This window comes from Ovis canadensis, chromosome 9 (assembly GCF_042477335.2).
Source record: "Ovis canadensis isolate MfBH-ARS-UI-01 breed Bighorn chromosome 9, ARS-UI_OviCan_v2, whole genome shotgun sequence".
Lineage (NCBI taxonomy): Eukaryota > Metazoa > Chordata > Mammalia > Artiodactyla > Bovidae > Ovis > Ovis canadensis.
The window spans coordinates 31,899,254-31,917,744 of NC_091253.1; positions in this window are offsets into that span (position 1 = coordinate 31,899,254).

Below are 18,491 nucleotides of genomic sequence, written 5' to 3' on the forward strand. Positions count from 1 at the left end.
GCCTCCTGAGACTCACCTGGGGCTTATATGCACACTGACCCTCTGTCTGTGTCATCACTGACCTGAGGTGGGTGATGTGCTGGGTCCCAGGGTCCAGGTGAGCCCTCTCAGGGTTGGGTGGGAGCAGGGTGGTGTTACCAAGGCCCAGAGACAGAGCGGAGGCCCTCTGGTGAAGGGGAAAGCAGGACCAAGTGCACAAGGCCCCTATTCCTGGCTAAGACCATCAGTTGTTGGGATCATTATCAGCACACAGAAACTCTTCAGAGGGAAATTAAATCCAACATGAAGGGATTTTGCATCATCTATGCTGGGAAAGTGGATCCATCCATGGTCCTTCAGGGACCACTAACCGCGGTGAGCCACAGGCTCCGCCTCAGCACTCTGGGTGGTACTGTTACTGAGTCTGCTGACTTCCGCCATCAAAGGAACATACAGCGCCTGCTCTAGCTGCCCTACACAACATAAGCAACCATGCTTAGCGCCGTAAGACAGCCACTTTAGTGCGCTCACAGTTTCTGCAGGCCAGAAACACACACCAACACACTGGGGACGACGCATCTTTTCTCCTTTGTGTCTGGAGCCTCAGCTTAAGACCCAAAGCCATGGATAGCTTGAGATCCGGAGGCTGGATGACCCCGGAGATGACTTCACTCACACCTTTGGCAGCTGAGGCTGGCTCTTGGCCAGGACCTGAGCTGGCCAAAAGCCAGGACACCCACATGTGTCCATGAGGTCTGGGCTTCCTCAGCGGCGGCCGTGAGGGTCCAAGACTGAGCCTCCAGGTAGAAGGGTGACAAAGGGCCTGGTATTTCCATGGCCTAGTTTCAGAAGTGACTCAGCTCTCTTCTGCCACATGCTACTCATCAGGGCCATCCAGAGGCCTGTCCAGGTCCAAGAAGAGAGGATATGGTCTCTGCATCTCACTGGAGGAGTGGCTGGCTTCTACCAGAGTGTGTGAAATGACAGATATTGTTAGGAGACCTTGAGAAAATATGGCCTACCACCTGCCCTTCCTCCTCGGTGAAACTCAAGTTCTTTTAGGCAACATTTCCTGCCCCTGAAGGAAAGAGGAGGTGGTTCTTCTCCTGTTGTTGCATGAATAAAAGATGTGGGCAATGGTGGCAGGGGGTGGGGAGGCATACTTAATTTTACCTCAGGATCATTTTTATAACATATACCACTGCCTGCCTTGCCTCCTCTCCTTTTCTTGGAGGTTTCTATAAATAAAAACATTTACAAATCGATACAAGGCCAAATAAAGATTGTTGGAGGTGATCTAAGAGGCCTGTGCAGAGTTATGAATTGAATTCCACTTAATGTTCCTTACGTCATGCAGGTAAAAATAGAAGAGATTTTTTTTAATTTCCTTTGTCCACATTTCTTTGAGACCAGCACTGACGCTGTAGTTGCCTACCTACGAGTTAATGTTTCTTCTGGTATTATCTCTGCATTCTATCTCGTGTCACCCAGATTTCCCTGGGTCTCAGTAGGTGGGTTCACAGGCTGAAACCGCTGGCTCTTGCTCCACCTACTGAGGATGGAGCTGCAGCTGTTGTTCCAGGCATTTCTGGGAATCATTCACGGTGCCAGGGCTCCTTTTCCCAGTGAGACAGAACCTTCTGGGAACCTCCTCTCTGCCAAGCTCCCATCTCTGCTGCTTTCCTGGGGTCACCACCCATGCCCCAGGGCCCTGACTCCACCAGCACCCCCAATAGCTGCCTGTGACTCTTTACCAGAAGGGGACCCAGAGTTGTTCCTACTGGACTCCAGGACTGTACAGTTTTTTATTTTTCATTGGAGGATAATTATTTTACAATATTGTGTTTCTGCCATACATCAACATAAATCAACCATAACTATACATAGATCCCCTCCTTCTTAAAACTCCCTCCCATCTCCCTTCCCCAATCCCAACCCTCTAGGTTGTCACAGAGCACCGCCTTTGGCTGAACCCCAAGACTTTAGATAATAAACTCTAGGCACTTTCTGTCTTATTGTACTTTATTTTATTCTACTTTGCAGATATTGCCTTTCTTTCTCTTTTTTATGTTTCTTTACAAATTCAGGTTGATGACAACTCTGCATCAAGAATGTTTATCAGCAATCCCACTGCTGGGCATACACACCGAGGAAACCAGAATTGAAAGAGCCACATGTACCCCAATGTTCATCGCAGCACTGTTTATAATAGCCAGGACATGGAAACAACCTAGATGTCCATCAGCAGATGAATGGATAAGAAAGCTGTGGTACATATACACAATGGAGTATTACTCAGCCGTTAAAAAGAATTCATTTGAATCAGTTCTGATGAGATGGATGAAACTGGAGCCGATTATACAGAGTGAAGTAAGCCAGAAAGAAAAACACCAATACAGTATACTAACACATATATATGGAATTTAGAAAGATGGCAATGACGACCCTGTACGCAAGACAGGAAAAAAGACACAGCTGTGTATAACAGACTTTTGGACTCAGAGGGGGAGGGAGAGGGTGGGGTGATTTGGGAGAATGACATTCCAACATGAATACTATCATGTAAGAATTGAATCGCCAGTCTATGTCTGACGCAGGATACAGCATGCTTGGGGCTGGTGCGTGGGGATGACCCAGAGAGATGTTATGGGGAGGGAGGTGGGAGGGGGGTTCATGTTTGGGAACGCATGTAAGAATTAAAGATTTTAAAATTAAAAAAATAAAAAACTAAAAAAAAAAAAAGAATGTTTATCAGCAGCATTTTTCCAGCCGCATTTGCTCATTTAGTGTCCCTCTGTCACATTCTAATGATTCTTGCTCTATTTCGAGCGTTTGCATTAGTTATGTTTGTTACAGTGATCTGTGATCAGTGATCTTTGATGTTCCTATTGTAATTGTTGTGGGGCACCATGGACTGTGCCCATATAAACAAACTTAATTGGTAAATAGTGCATGTTCTGATTACGTCCTTTCCCTCTCTTTAGGCCTCCCCATTCCCTAAGACACAACAATATTGAAATTAGGCCAGTTAATAACCCTACAACGGCCTCTCTGTGCAACCCTATGGACTGTAGCCCTCCAGGCTCCTCTGTCCATGGGGATTCTCCAGGCAAGAATACTGGAGTGGGTTGCCATGCCTTCTTCCAGGGGATCTTCCCCACCCAGGGATCAGACCCAAGTTTCTTAAATCTCCTTAATTGGTGGGCAGGTTCTTGACCTCTAGTGCCACCTTGGAAGCCTTTATTGCTGATAACAAGATTTGAGCGTCTAGATAGAACACCAAAGCAGCCACAACATTTCCTTAGTTCAGTTCAGTTCAGTCGCTCAGTCGTGTCCGACTCTTTGCAACCCCATGAATCACAGCACGCCAGGCCTCCCTGTCCATCACCAACTCCCGGAGTTCACTCAGACTCATGTCCATCGAGTCCGTGATGCCATCCAGCCATCTCATCCTCTATCATCCCCTTCTCCTCCCACCCCCAATGCCTCCCAGTATCAGAGTCTTTTCCAATGAGTCCAACTCTTCCCATGAGGTGGCCAAAGTACTGGAGTTTCAGCTTTAGCATCATTCCCTCCAAAGAAATCCCAGGGCTGAACTCCTTCAAAATGGACTGGTTGGATCTCCTTGCAGTCCAAGGGACTCTCAAGAGTCTTCTCCAACACCACAGTTCAAAAGCATCAATTCTTTGGTGCTCAGCCTTCTTCACAGTCCAACTCTCACATCCATACATGACCACAGGAAAAACCATAGCCTTGACTAGACAGACCTTAGTCAGCAAAGTAATGTCTCTGCTTTTGAATATACTATCTAGGTTGGTCATAACTTTCCTTCCAAGGAGTAAGCGTCTTTTAATTTCATGGCTGCAATCACCATCTGCAGTGATTTTGGAGCCCCAAAATAAAGTCTGACACTGTTTCCACTGTTTCCCCATCTATTTCCCATGAAGTGATAGGACCGGATGCCATAATCTTCGTTTTCTGAATGTTGAGCTTTAGACCAACTTTTTCACTCTCCACTTTCACTTTCATCAAGAGGCTTTTTAGTTCCTCTTCACTTTCTGCCATATGGGTGGTGTCATCTGCATGTCTGAGGTTATTGATATTTCTCCCGGCAATCTTAATTCCAGCTTGTGTTTCTTCCAGTCCAGCATTTCTCATGATGTACTCTGCATAGAAGTTAAATAAGCAGGGTGACAATATACAGCCTTGAAGTACTCCTTTTCCTATTTTGAATCAGTCTGCTGTTCCATGTCCAGTTCTAACTGTTGCTTCCTGACCTGCATACAGATTTCTCAAGAGGCAGATCATAAGCCCTTCACTGTCTTCAGTTCTCTGAGAGAGGTGAGGAAGTGGCTGAAGAAATGATTGAAATCATAAGACCATTCCTGGGGTTGAAGGAAAGAAGCCATTTCTGTAAGATAAAAGTGCAAGGTGAAGCAGCAAGTGCTTTCACAGAAGCTGCAGACAATTATCCAGGAAATCTGGTATAAGGTAAATAATGAATGAAAGTGGTTATGCCAAACAGCAGGGTTTTCAATGTAGACAAAAGAGACTTCTATTGGAAGAAACTGTCATCTAGGACTTCCATAGCTAGAGAGGAGAAGTCAATGCCTGACTTCAAAGCTTCAAAGGACAAGCTGACTTTCTTGTTATGGGCTAATGCAGCTGGTGACTTTAAGCTGCAGCAAATGCTCACTTACCACTCTGAAATCCTAGGGTCCTTCAGAGTTATGCTAAATTGACTCTGCTTGTGCTCTATAAATGGAACAACACAGCTGGATGGCAGCACATCTGTTTACAACATGGTTCAATGAATGTTTTATGTTGAGACTCACTGCTCAGACAAAGGGCTCTCCAGGCGACGCTAGTGGTAAAGAACCCACCTGCCAATGCAGGAGACACAAGAGACTCAGTTTCGATCCCTGGGTCGGGAAGATCCCCTGGAAGAGGGCACAACAACCCACTCCAGTATCCTTGCCTGGGAAATCCCATGTAATAGGGCCCACATGGGGTCTCACTGATAACATAGCTTGATATGTCAAACTCACAAACAAAGAATAAATCACAGTGATCTGTGAGACTGACCAAATTACCCAAATGGCATCCTGTTATCTCACTGGCGCCTATCTTCTCAAAGCTGCGAGACCACCAGATTCCAGACTGGAGGAAGGAAGGACTCTGTCAGAAAGGGAGGATGCTGGTTCTCCTTAAGAGCCAGTCACCCTGTCTTTTCCATCTAAAAAATTTCCTTTTTCTCGCCTGGCCGCCCGGCTCGCTCTCTTTTTCTCTGGACTCGCCTTACACCAGTACAGAGGAGCCTGGCAGGCTCTAGTCCGTAGGGTCACAAAGAGTCGGACACAACTGAAGCAACTTAGCACAGCACAGTAAGTCAAATGTTTCTCTGAGTTCTGTAAACTGCTCTAGCAAATTAATCGAACCTAAGGAGGGGACCATCGGAAATTCCAGTTTATAGCCAGTTGGAAGTGGAGTGGCGCAGTTGAGAAGGTAGGCATTGTTGCAAGACTGAGACCTTAACTCATGGAATATGACACTCTCTCCAGGTAGACGGTATCAGAATCGGGTTGATGTGAAGGACAGCTGGTGCTGGAGAACTGTTTGGTCATGTGGGGACAAACCTCTCCACACGTTGTCAGTGTTAGCCAGAACCATTTTATCCAGCGTGGCCTCAACTGCCCATTTTCTTGGAAGTACCAGACCTCTCTATTGAAATGATCAAATTCCAAACCTCTTCTATCTTAATTATGTCACCTCCACTGACCAGGGAGCCTTGGAGGAAAGGGTGAGCTCCATATCACTATAAAATGATTCTGTGAGGCTTGATTGGCTCCCTAAGAGGAAGCTCCACCTCTTAGGCCAAGGCAGGGGGTGGTCTTCCACTTCCACTCTTCCACTTAGACATGCAAAATAAAATCCACCATGAGAAGTCTTCCCCTAAACCCTCATTTGGACTCCTTGCGATGATCATACTCTTTCTGGTAACATAACTCTGGCCTCATTTCTTGTAAACAGCCCTGGTCTTCTTTTGTTTAAAGATTGTTGACTGAAAAGAAAATGCACAACCTAAATGTTGAGAATCATGTTTTGTTTTATTTAGCTGACTTTCTGAGGACTTCAAGCTTGGAAGACAGCTTCTCATTTAGCTCTGAGGGACTGCTTGAAAGAGGTAGGAGTAAAGCCAGGATAGATAAGGTGTTTTGCAACAAAAACCAGGTAGTCAGAACATCAAAAGATTTACCACTAAAGAAACGTAGCAATCTCAAGTTAATGGGAATATGTAAGAGTCTGGGCTCATTGAAATCATTCCTTTGATGTGTGCCTTTGCTGTCTGGAGCCAGTGCCCTGTTCTTTTCCATCCTGAGTCCCCTCAGGGTGCACTGTTGGCATGGCTGCAGTCACTGAGGGTTTTAGCAGTCTCAGGGGCGGCTGTAGTGACTTGACGGCCATAGCATCCTTGTGTACAGATATGGCAGCAACATTTTTCATTCATAAGACTGTTCACATAATCTCACCTCTGGTAACCAACAGAGCTGCCCTCCTTCATCAGGCAACGCTCTGCCCAAACCTCTTCTCCTGAATTCCCACTGCTGCTGCTGAGTCGCTTCAGTCGTGTCCAACTCTGTGTGACCCCACAGACGGCCGCCCACCAGGCTCCTCTGTCCCTGGGACTCTCCAGGCTAGAATACTGGAGTGGGTTGCCATTTCCTTCTCTGAATTCCTAAGCTTTTTATTTAAGTAGGCTGCATTGTGCAAAGCCCTTTCTCTCCTTAGAACTAATCCGGTTTCCCCAGGCTCTGCTAAAGAAAGAATTGGCAATAGTCACCATACTACACTCTGAACCCACCCTTCCTCCTCGAAAGGTTAGTCTATTTCTGGGACAGCCCATCTAGCAAATCCCTCCTCCTGTTAGGACAAGTTCCCTCCCAAGAGGCTCCTTGTGAGAAAAGAGTTAACATAGCAGACCTGAGACTGCTATCCTTAGATGATAAGACTGGCTGTTGCCTGGCGTCTGGGTCCTTGGATTTTAAGAGGGTTCCACCATCCCCTAACTGATAAGAGAGCTCCTGGAGGTTGAATGGTTCATGCAGACAGTGTGGTGGGTACTGAACACTGCTTTCCTTCAGGGAGTCTGGAATTTTGGTATATGCCAGGCAGAGGCAGACAAGAAAACCTTGAGTCCTGAGTCTCTAATGAGCTTCCCTGGTGGACAACATTGTACAGCCTATCACAACTTGCTGCTGGAGGAATTAAGTGTATCCTGTATGGTTCCACTGGGAGAGGCTCTGGAAGCTGCAGTTGGTCTCCTCCAGGCTCTGCCCCGTGTGCCTTTTCCCTTTGCTGACTTTGTTTTGTATCCTTTGGCTATAATAAATCACAGCCACGACAGTGACCATATGCCAAGTCTTTTGAGACTTCCAAAGTGTGTTAGTCGCCCAGTCGTGTCCACTCTTTGCAATCACACGAACTGTAGCTCCCAGGCTCCTCTGTCCATGTGGTTCTCCAGGCAAGAATACTGAAGACGGTTGCCATGCCCTTCTCCAGGGGATCTTCCCCAACTCAGGGATCAAACCCACATCCCCTGCACTGCAGGCAGTTTCTTTATCATCTGAGCCACAAGCAAGTTGCCAAACTTGGTGGTTTACAGGGATGGCCACCATACTGCTCCATCCTATTTTCTTCCCCACCCCATGATAAGACCTTTTAAAACCACTAACCACTTTCCTAAACATGCCCAGATATGTTCAGACCTCAGAGACGAATGCAGCTGCAGTGCATTATCTAAGTACAAACCTAAATACACACTAAGATCTGCTTTATAATGTGCTTTCCCATGATCTAAGTCTCCGTTTACATATTTATGTTGTATTATGCTTCATATTGGAGAAGGCAATGGCACCCCACTCCAGTACTCTTGCCTGGAAAATCCCATGAGCAGAGGAGCCGGTAGGCTGCAGTCCATGGGGTCACGAAGAGTCGGACACGACTGAGCAACTTCACTTTCACTTTTTGCTTTCATGCACTGGAGAAGGAAATGGCAACCCACTCCAGTGTTCTTGCCTGGAGAATCCCAGGGACGGGGGAGCTGGTGGGTCGCACAGAGTTGGACACAACTGAAGCGACTTAGCAGCAGCAGCAGCAGCAGCAGCAGCAGCATACTTCTTATGCCCTTATACTGTTTAATTTTATATAAATATAATAAAATTACATATGTACAATAAAATTCTCTCAAATTCAGCAATGGTGAATTCAACTAATGTTGATCGAGCCCCTGTGAAACTAAACTAGGTCTTTTTATACTGAGCATCTGCTTATTCCTCATAACAGCATTTAATGAGGTAGAAATAATATACAATCTCTGTTCCACAGATGAATGAACTGAGGCTCAGAGTGGGTGGGACGCTTGCACAAAGCCACACAGCTAATGTGAGCTTTGTCGGCCACTGGATTTAGGCTTGACTCCAAGCCGAGACAGGGCTTCCCCAGGCGCTCAGTGAGTAAAAAATCTTCCTACAGTGCCAGAGACACAGGAGATGTGGGTTCAATCTCTGGGTCAGGAAGATCCCCTGGAGAAGGAAATAGCAACCCACTCCAGTATTCTTGCCTAAAAAATCCCATGGACAGAGGATCCTGGTGGGCTACAGTCCATGACGTCACAGAATCAGACAAGACTGAGCAAATAAGCACGCACACACAGTTGCCTGATAAGGATTCTGGAGGTCCAACCATCACATCCATGGTCTAGCTGGACAAAGCAAAAAAATACGTTTTTGTAATTAGCTGTCTATAAGAAACATTCTTGGAGCTCCCACCTGCACCTACTTCTCACTGGCCAAGACTTAGTTAATGGTGACTCTGAGATCCAAGGCACACCGGAAATGGAGTCTTTGTTCTGCGTGACAATCTGCCAGCTAAAATCAGAGTCCTTCTATAAAATAAAGACTAGAAGTCTCCACCAAATCTGGCAGATGACACTAATCCCTAGGGGACCAAGATGAACCACAGCTGGCTAACTTTTTCCATGGCTGTAGTCCAACAGCTTGAACAGTTATTAGGGACTCTGAACCTTGGTTTCCTTCTTTAAAAAATGCAGATAACGCCATCTTTTTCATTCAGATGTCCTGAGGGCAAAATGAGTTAATAGCTGCGAAGGGTCATCTTTGTTCAGCCGCATTCTTGGGCAAGCTGCCCCATCTTGCTGTACAGACATGGTCTGCCCAGGTCCAGGGGGCAAGTCACGTGTGGAATTTTCCTCTGCCAGATTAGCTGTCTTTAAGAAGCCTTGTTGGTTTGTAGGAGTTCCTACATACTTCTACGTACTTCATGGTCCCATTTTACAGAGAAGGAAATTGAGTCTGGGTTGGTTGAGGAATGCACTCAAGAACATGACAGTAAGCAGCATAGCTTAGGTCTGAATCACTGCATTCTGTCCCCCTGCTCATTCCTCAAAGGATTGAATATACTCATAGGTTTTCATTCTTTCAGATTCCATGAGGTTTCAAATACTCTCTCTTCCAGTCAGATCATTTGTCCAAACTTGTGTCCTCACCTTTGTTTTGAAAATGGTTTGAAATTCAGATCTAACTTATTTCAAATCCATGCACTTGCCACTATACATGTTCCTTTTATACTATGCTGCACTGATTTATAATGAAAACAGATGAAATTCTGTGTGTGTAGTGACCAGCTCATAGTTTTACCTCCATTGACATAAAAATAATCCCGAACCCTCTCCTTGTATCAAAACATTTTCAGTGAGCACTGTTTCATTACCAAGTCTCTTTAAATCAGCCCCTTACGCTTTTTTTCCCCTGTTAATTAGTCAGGTTGCTAAGCTGGCACAATGAAGTGGTGTGAAAGTGTCCCCAAACTAATAGTGCCTCGTCAGTGCCCAGGCTGGGCATGAAATTACCTTTGGAAGTGTTATCAGAATGCAGTTAGCACCCTCTCGGCTCCTGACTTCAGACAAGAATGGGAACTCAGCAGAAATATCAGCAGGGCTGCACTAGGCATCAGCAGAATCCTGGGGTCAGGGAAGGTGAAGTCCTCCTGGTCCCCAGTGCCCTTCCATCACTCTGCTCCCCTCAGCTGTACTATCCGTTGGGCCCTACTGCCTCTCAGTTCTCAGGGCTCCAGGCTTCCGGAGTCAGTGGTTCCTAATTGACATTGCTCTGTCTCCAGGTCACCTCTTACACAGAGCATGTGGCATCTCCAGGAACTGAATAGATCAACTGTGAGTTCTGCTAATGGGATAGGATCAAGGCAACTCCCTGGCACCATGGAAACACTGCCCTGTGTAAAATGCTGGATCTAACCTTCCAGGAACCCACCCCACCCCCCATGCTGGATGGGAGAGGAACAGGGGGTGGGGTAGAAAACAGGGAAGCTCAGTGAGAACCTCTATATGGAGCTTCTATATAGGTCTTCAAGCAGCTCAATCATTGGTTATCCTCATCTGGATTGTGAACTCCTTCCCCAGGCCAATCTGTCTTTGGAAAGCTATGACAAACCTAGACAGTGTATTAAAAATCAAAGACATCCCTTGGCTGACAAAAGTCTGAAGAGGCAAAGGTATGGTTTTTCCAGCGGTCGTGTACAGACGTGAGAGCTGGACCATAAAGAAGGCTGAGCATGGAAAAACAGATGCTTTTGAATAGTGGTGTTGGAGAAGACTCTTGAGAGTTCCTAGGACTGCAAGGGGAGAAGGCAATGGCACCCCACTCCAGCACTCTTGCCTGGAAAATCCCATGGATGAACGAACCTGAAAGGCTGCAGTCCATGGGGTCGCTGAGGGTTGGACACGACTGAGCAACTTCGCTTTCACTTTTCACTTTCATGCATTGGAGAAGGAAATGGCAACCCACTCCAGTGTTCTTGCCTGGAGAATCCCAGGGACAGGGGAGCCTGGTGGGCTGCCATCTCTGGGGTCGCACAGAGTCGGACACAACTGAAGTGACTTAGCAGCAGCAGCAGCAGCAAGACTGCAAGGAGATCCAACCAGTCCATCCTAAAGGAAATAAACCCTCAATAGTCATTGGAAGACCTGATGCTGAAGCTCCAATACTTCGGCCATCTAATGCAAAGAGCCGACTCATTGGAAAAAACCATAATGCTGGGAAAGATGGAAGGCAAAAGGAGAAGGGGACGACAGAGGATAAGATGGTTGGATAGTGTCATCAACTCAATGGATATGAATCTGAGCCAGCTCCAGGAGATAATGAAGGACAGAGGAGTCTGGCATTCTGCAGTCCATGGGGTTGCTAAGAGTCGGACATGACTTAGTGACTGAACAACAAAAATTCTATAAGAGTTTAAAATCCCAGTTGAGATGAAATTGACTTATTCAGCTGTTAATCAATTGGAGCAAACTCAGGTCAGTTCCATCTGTCCCACGACCTGAAACAGCCATCTCTAGGATACAGAGGAGGCTTATCATTGATAGAAAGATTGTATCAATAACCGAGGGAAGCACTCTGGGGAAATAGAGCGCCCTGGTAGACCAGGGTTTGGGACCAATTCCTGCTCAGCCACTTACTAGACATGAAATGTTGGGAATGGTACCCACCCACTTCAAACCTCCATTTCTTCATCTGTAAAATAAGGTTTATAATCATGCAGATCACACAGAGCTGGTGTGAGGATTAAATGCATGTGAAGCTGTGGCACATAGTAAGCACTCCAGTAACAGTGATCAAGATGATGAAAATGATGATGATGGCGATGGTAATTGTGTTGATGATGTTAATGATGATGGTGATGTTGGTGGTGGGATAATGAAGGTGGTGATTATTTTGATGATAGAGAAGAGCAATGTATGTGAAATATTTAATAATTAAAACAGTGCAGTATTGGAACTGAATAGAGTCCAGGGACAGGGCCACCCCATATGGACACTTAAGCTACAACAAAGGAAGAGACTAAGAGAGCATTAGGAAAAGGGTGGCTGCTTCAATAAATGGCCCTGCATCGAGCACACATCTGCACGGAAAAAAGTGAAACTGACTCCCGCTTCACACAAAACTCAACGCCTAAGGTTATTTTTATATCAAAAGGGAGAAGTAATATAAAAAGTCTTCTAAAACAGTGTCACCTTGCTTGGAACTTCCTGACTGATTAATCAATCAGGCTGAGCAGGCCATTCACTGAGACACATTTTAATAATGAACAAGCTAGTTCTTCCTCTTTTGTTTCCCTCAATCCTGCAGCAGAAACCTGCTTTTCTGTTGTCACAGCAGGGAGCTGGCTTGAGCAAAGTTTGGGATGAGTCTGGACAGGAAGACCTTTCTGTCTGTCCCATCTGTGGCCAGGTCTGTGCAGCAGGCCTGTGATCTGAGTCCTTGCCTCCAGGCTGGTGAAAATCTGTGAAAATCCTTAATCTGTCCTTCAGGACCGTTCACATCCCTCCAGACACCACCAACATCATGGTCTCAGAGTCTAGATTCCCAGCACAGTCCTTTTCGAGACGGTCCTGCTTTGAGAGACAAGAAATTTGCAGAGAGAGATGGAGCCGATTCTTATCTCCTATATGGCGCCATCCATCCCTTGTAGCACAGGGGATAAATGAGGGACTCTGGTGGTCCAAAATCCTGTTTGAGTTGTTGTTTAATTCCTAAGTCATGTCCAACTCTTTGTGACCCCATGGACTGTGGCCCACCAGGCTCCTCTGTCCATGGAATTTCCAGGCCAGAATACAGGAGTGGGTTGCTATTTCCTTCTCCAAGGGATCTTCCCAGATCAGGGATGGAACCCACGTCTCCTGCATCACAGGTGAATTCTTTACCACTGAGCCACTTGGGAAGCCCCCCAAAAGATTGTGGTTAACACTCTCCCGAGGGCCAGCTATCCACTAAGTATTGGCAAGGAGTATTCAAACCTCGCCTTTAACCTGTGGATCGATTCTATGAGGTTCTTACTCTACAGATAAACAGACTGGGCAGAGAGTCACATTGCATAACCGGGATCCCACAGCTAATAGGCAGAAGAGCCGGGATTCAGACTGGGGCCTGGATACCTCCTCAGTACACAGGCTGAGTCATGAACACAGTTAGAGCGGAGGTCAACCATCACAGCACAACAGGAACACTGCCAGTTTCTGCCTGTATCCACAGGGAGAAACGAGACTTTTCAGAAGGTCAGTGAGCAGTGCTCTCTCAACTTGTCTTCCTCATTATTCTGTCCTTCCATAAGATTTTGCTGGAACTCCAGAGAGGAGAGAGACAGAGTTAAGCTTGCAGACAAGGGTTGACACTGTTTGTTCATCAGACCTGATGAAGGCCATCCATCAGCTCTGAGTGTTTTTTTTTTTTAATTTTTTAAAAAACTTTTCTATTTTGTATTGGGGTATAGCTGATTAACAAACAAGTGTTGTGATAGTTTCAGGCGAACAGCAAAGGGACTCAATCTTACATATACATGTATCCATAATATTTTTATTTTGTATTATAATATGGTTGATTAACAATGTTGTGGTAGTTTCAGGCATATGGCAGTGATTCAATTACACGTATCCATGTATTTATTCTTTTTCAAATTCTTTTCTCATGTAGGTCATTACAAAATATGGAGTAGAGTTCCCTGCGCTGTACAGTAGGTTTCGGTTGGTTGCCTATTTTATATGCAGTAGTATGTATAATCCCCAGCCTCCTAATTTATCCCTTCCCTCCGCCCCCCTGCCCCCAGTTTTCCCCCTTTGGTAATGATAAATGTGTTGTCTATGTCTGTGAGTCTGTTTCTGTTTTGTAAATGAGCTCATCTTTATCACTTTTTTTAGATTCCACATATAAGTGATATCATATATTTGTTTTTGTCTAACTTCATTTAGTCAGACAAATTAGGATGGACCTAATCAGAGATTAGTGAAAGTGAAAGTGAAGTCGCTCAGTCGTGTCAGACTCTTTGTGACTCGCAGACTGTAGCCCACCAAGCTCCTCCATCCATGGGATTCTCCAGGCAAGAATACTGGGGTGGGTTGCCATTTCCTTCTGCAGGGGATCTTCCCGACCCAGGGATCGAACCCAGGTCTCCCACATTGCAGGCAGACGCTTTAACCTCTGCACCACCAGGGAAGCCCTTAAATACAAGAATATAGTCTCTCAGAAAACCTCCTATAGAGACACAGAACTTCAGATCCGAGATCAGAGATTAGGATGGACCTAATCTTGAGGTCCATCCATGTTGCTGCAGATAGCATTATTTCATTCTTTTCTATGGCTAAGTAAAGCTTTGAGTGTTAAGTAAGCAAGTAAGAACTATTTTAATCAATCCTTACTTTTAGGAAAAGATTATTCTTAAAAATGCAATGTAAAATGTACTGTTTCATCAAAAATGACTTAATTCACAATAAACCAGAAAATTAAGCTCACCAGCATATCCTTTTCAAGACATATTTGGGTAAGTGAGGCTAACCTGATACTGTAAAGATGAAAATAATAATAAATAACCTTAATGAAGCATCTTGCATGCTTTTCATTTTATTGTAGCAAATATTGGTTCAGCACATGCTATGTTCCAGGTTGAGGATACAGTAATAAACAAAAGGGACAGAAATCTCCATCCTTATAGAGTTTACATTCTGCTTAAGGGAGATAGAAAAAATTTAACAGACAAATAAATGAGGAGGCCAAAAATATGGTGTAAGAGGCATGGAGAAAAACAAACAGAGACAAGGATAGAGTACCGCACAGACTGTAATGTTAAATGGTGAGGTCATTTAAGCAAATAGCTCACTGAGTTGTCAGACTCGGAATGGACTTCTTAGTGGAAGAGGGTACCAAGTCGATTTAGCAAAAAAAAAAAAAAAAAAAATTGGAGGCTCCGTGGTGGGAATGAGCTGAGCTCCTTGGAAGGGTGAGCTGGAGGTCACGTGTCTGGAGAGAGTGATGGATGTGCAGGCAGGGGTCAGTGGCCCCAGGTGACACAGCAGCTCCAGGGCTCTGTCCACTCCGTTTCCATCCCCATTGAGACTGGGGTGGATGGGCAAGAACACGGAACAGTGGATGTTCTGTGTCAGATTTTCCAGAGCCCCACTCTGGCTGCTTATAGGGGCAACAGGTAAAGGCAGGGGCAGGTGGTGGCAAGGCAGAGAGAGACGGTGCTGGCTGGGATAGGGGCTGGTGGTGAGAGTGGGGAGAGGTCCTCGGGGCTCAGCATGTATGTTGGGGAGGGATGTATCAGGGCTTGCAGAAGGAGTGCGTGCTTTTTGAAAGAGAGAGGAGTCAAGGGGGTTCTGCAGTGTTTGTCTGAGAAATTGCAAGGATGAGTGGACTTGTACAGAGGTCTGGCAGACTGGGAGGAAGTCGTCCTCATCTGGGGGTGGTGGAGGACCGGGGAGTCAGCCTTGAACACGCTGAGCTGCAAAAGCCTATTGGATACCCAAGGTGAGGGTGTTGCGTAGGCAGATGGGGTCTGGAACTCGGGGTGGGGGGTAAGAATTGGGTGAAAGATATTGTTACGAAAGCTTTGGCAACACCTAGAGGTGGGTGATATTTACCTCACCGTATAAGGAAGGAAGGGGCTTCCCAGGTGGCCCAATGGTAAAAATTTGCCTGCTAACGCAGGAGACACAAGACATTCGGGTTCGACCCCCAGGTTGGGAAGATCCCCAGAGGAGAGCATGGCAACCCCCTCCAGTGTTCTTGCCTGGAAAACTCCATAGACAGAGGAGCCTGGTGGGCTACAGTCCATGGGATTGCAAAGAGTCGGAAATGACCGAGTGACTAATACACACACACACACACACACACACAAGCACACGCGCGCGTGTGCAAGGATGGAAACAATCACAGAAGTGAAATAACATTCCGGATCATCCAGCTAACGAGTCAGGATATGAATCCAGTTCAGAAACCCCCTTAGTGCTATTAATAAATGCATTCCTGGTTTGACTGAAGATTTTAGATGTAAAGAGAAAACCCTCATGTGTCTCTCTCGTGGGTTTTTTTTTTTTTCAAATTTTTCAAAAAAAGAAAAAACCCTTTGTAGCTCAGTGCAAGCTTTCCTCCATCTAAGCTCAGATCCAGAGCCAGCTGGCCTCCCACTCACTTGAAAAAAATGTAAAATCCCACTTTCAGAGAGCTTTTTGTTGGCTTGGAAAGCAGTCACGATTCACAGTCCATCCAACAGTGGCTTGTTTTTGGCAGAGACCCGGAGGAATGATGTCATTCTCCCAGGACAGGGAAAGCCCGGCACGCCTTTGATTTCCCCTTCAAAACCCATCACCGTGCCGCTTCCCTGCTGCCAGCCGCCGTGTAAACATGTTTGGAGGGGACATTTTCAAGATGTGGCAAGAATATAAATGTGTTTCTGCCCTATGACCTCAAGGATCTAATTCTGACCATTTAATCACCCTAGGAAATAGTCAGAAGCACGTAAAGATGTCTCAGAGAGCACACAAAGATGTCCATCACAACCCTATTTATAACACTGGCATTTGTTTTTAAGGCATCTCATATCCAACAGAGAAATGATAATAAATGATAGATGTCAAACTTAGTTTTAGAAAGAATTTGAAAAGTCATGGAAAAAGGTTCTGTTTAAATGTTAGGGTTTAAAGGCAGGAGGCAACACTGTACAGTCTTCATCTGTATTGAAGTGATTTTTAAAAAGCACTGGATGGGGTCTTCCCTGGTGGTCCAGTGGCTATGACTCCATGCTCCCAATGCGGGGGGTCCAAGTTCAATCCCTGGTTGGGGAAGTAAATCCCATAGTGCTCAAGTGCTCAGTCGTGTCAGGCTCTTGACAGGCCCATGGACTGTGGTTCAGCAGGCTCCTTGGTCCATTGGATTTTCCAAGCAAGAATACTGGAAAGGATTGTGATTTCCTGCTCCAGAAGATCCTTCCAACCCAGGGCTTGATGTGGCATCTCTTGTGTCTCCTATGTTGGCAGGTGGATTCTTTACCCCTAGCGCCACTTGGGAAGCCTGATGAAAGACATTAAGCTAGAGATTTAAGAATCCTTACAAACCTCAAGCAGAATAAATAAAAGGAAAATTACACCTAAGCACATCACAGTAAAACTACCAAAGAGAGAAAAAAAACAACCCTCTTAAAAACAACTAGAGGAAGGATTCTGTGGCTGCCCAGCTGTTAAGACTTCGCCTTTCAGCACAGGGGTGTAAGTTCGACTCCTGTTCAGGGAGCTAAGATCCTACATACCTGATGGCCAAAACATCAAAACATAAAAATGGAAGTGATATTTTAAAAAATTTGATAAAGACTTAAAAATGATCCATGTAAAAAAAATCTTTTAAAAAATGTAGAAGAAATAACAGATAGGAAGGGGAGTTAGTCTAAGAAGGGCAACGAGTCAGGGAAGAATTTGATTTTGCCTAGGTGATGATACTTAAGTTGAACCCTGAAAAATGGTATGATTTTAGGGACAGCATCTTCAAGGTAATGGGAGTGATCAACAAGGCTCAGGCACTTGAAAGTTTAGGACATACTGTTTTGTATAGAGGTAGTGTGTTTGATCCTGGGAAAGGAGCTCAGGAACAGATCAGAAATCACCTTGAATTCCTCCTCAGAGTTTGAACTTCCTCCTGAAAACAGTGGGGGCCATTGACAGTTGAAAATCAGGACACTGGCTACAGAAGCCACATCTTTTCCAAAGTAAGAGGTAGACACTGGGGAAAAGAGAGCCAGGTTGCCTTACACAACACGTATAGAGAGAATGTAAAAATATTCCTCATCTTTGACCTCAAAAACTAACATAGAGTTGCACAAGGGAAGAGAGACATGGGAACAATCATTTGTCTGCACTTGCTTTGTGCCATCAGTGATCAAAATTAGTACTTATAATAAGACACCACAGTGCTATCTTTCACCCTCATCTCTTGCGGAGGCCATTTGTTGACTCCATCTCTTTGTCATTTTAAACTTTCATCTTGCTTCCTAACCTTTCGAATACTCCTCCAAACAGTCTACTCCTACTTTTTAGCCTGGATTATATTTATTCATCCTTCCAGTATCAGGTTAAATATAACTTTTCCCATGAGATTCCCAGACAAATGTAGGGTCTTAGTCCCCCCTACTTACATTAGTTTTAAAATATTTTCATGATGGAGATGATTTCATTTTTGTCATAGTAATCTATATCCTAGCCCTACTAATGTGCTAACACCAGCGCTAGTCATTTTGCACTAGCCCATTAGTATTGCAGTATTTGCAGAGGGCTTCCCAGGTGGCATTAAAGATAAAGAGCCCACCTGCCAATTCAGAAGACATAAGAGATGTGGGTTTGATCCCTGGGTCGGGAAGATCCCCTGGAGGAGAGCATGGCAACCCACTCCAGTTTTCTTGTCTGGAGAATCCCATGGATAGAGGAGCCTCATGGGCTACAGTCCATGGGGTCGCAAAGAGTTGGACAGGGCTAAGCGACTTAACACACATTAGTATCAGGAAGGCTGAACCAACTCTTACCAGTCTTGAAGCATCAACGCCTAGCAGGAAATCCAGGCTTTATGGGACTTCCCTTGTGGTCCAGTGGTTAAGACTCTGCT